A 1598-nucleotide genomic window follows, 5' to 3' on the forward strand; every position below is an offset into this window, starting at 1 on the left:
TAGCCTTTGCAATGGATAATAATCAGAAACCAAACTCCTAAAACGATGAATTTTTACAGACTTCCCATTTTTTGTTTCTTAAATTTGTTGAATACATATATTATCAAAAAGAATATTCTGCAAAAATAATTAAAATAGATGGGGAAAATTACAAATACAGTAAAAAAAAAGAAAAGAAAAGAAGAAGAACGTAGTTATAATAATAAAGCCCCAAAAATAAACCTGTTTGGACCTAAATTGATTTACGGGACAAACTCACAAAGTCGTAATGGGCCATTATTTTGACTTAGGTGGACCGAAAGAATAGCCCATAGAAAAAATATGACATAAAGAAATAAACGACCACAGTGGGAGTCGAACCCACGACCTTTTGATCCGAAGTCAGACGCGCTAATCCACTGCGCTATGCGGTCTTCACATAAGCTGATGGGCCAATTAATTTTATAAACTATGATAAAGTAAAAACAAAGCATAAAAGAATTAACCGACCACAGTGGGAGTCGAACCCACGACTTTTTGATCCGAAGTCAAACGCGCTAATCCACTGCGCTATGCAGTCCTCACATGTTGCAATTGCCATTCAAAATATATTTCTTATTTAAAATAGTATATAAATATATTTAATTATTGTTTTTTCAATCAAAAATAATAATCATACTTTTTTTTCAATAATAATAAAGAGTTAACAAAGACGTACTTAGATTAATGAGGAAGGAGTTGAAAATTAAATGCTCAATAGCATCATTATTACTATATACATATAAAAAAAAATACAGAAGTGATAATATTAATAAACTTTCCAAAAAAACATAAAATTATTTTGTCTAACATGTTTTCCTCCCCCCCATCCCAATGTTTGCACACAGTATTTCATGAACTTTTCCCCCCTTCATCATGTTTCATTATAACAATATCTTCATTTTCTGTCTCTCTCTCTCTCTCTGATGTGTTTGTACTTTTTGGTTTACATCAATATCATCTTCATATGCTTACCTAATTTTAGTCCCTTGCTTCTGTAGTCGTGGGACATTATAACTATTACCTGATGTAATTAAAGTATATTCTCTCAAATTATATATATTGGAGCATGGTTACCCCACCCATCCACAAAGTCGAAGATCATATAAATTCTCCAAAAAAAATTAATTAAAAAAATTCGGATAAACTAAAAATAAAATTAAACATATATATTTTTATGAATTGAAGAACCGAGAAGAAGAAAGATGGTGTGTGGAAATTGTGAATACAAGATTCTCCGATGATGAAGATGGAAGGAGGGAACAAAAGTTCGATGATGTTTGTTTATTTTACGGAGTGAATGAATGATGATGCAATGGGATCACAGCCGTCCATTCTCCCATCGTGGTCCCACACTTCTCCAATTGTCCGTACAATTGTTATGATCAAACCATGTTGTCTAGCTGTCCTACTCTAATCACCTTTCCTATTTAGGCAGGGACAAACACTTCTTTCTCATCATCAAACACAAACCCACATTTTTCACTTTCTCTTTCTCAAATTCTCCACCTTTTAATCATGCATGCCATCAACTTTAACACAACACTTTCCCATGAGAACGACACCATCCACACTCTATA

The 1598-nt window shown here is 32.8% G+C and overlaps 2 non-coding genes across 2 annotated transcripts; both read right to left on the minus strand.

Annotated features, from left to right (window-relative positions):
- Nucleotides 1-339: 339 nt before the first annotated feature.
- Nucleotides 340-413, minus strand: TRNAR-UCG (transfer RNA arginine (anticodon UCG)). The gene has a single exon. It is a non-coding gene; the product is annotated as a tRNA-Arg (tRNA).
- A 72-nt stretch (nt 414-485) lies between these two features.
- On the minus strand, nt 486-559 carry TRNAR-UCG (transfer RNA arginine (anticodon UCG)). The gene has a single exon. It is a non-coding gene; the product is annotated as a tRNA-Arg (tRNA).
- Between the last annotated feature and the right edge of the window lie 1039 nt (nt 560-1598).

Source organism: Vigna unguiculata, chromosome 7, assembly GCF_037176805.1.
Source record: "Vigna unguiculata cultivar grain cowpea cultivar isolate G323 ecotype 2 chromosome 7, ASM3717680v1, whole genome shotgun sequence".
Taxonomy (NCBI): Eukaryota; Viridiplantae; Streptophyta; class Magnoliopsida; order Fabales; family Fabaceae; genus Vigna; species Vigna unguiculata.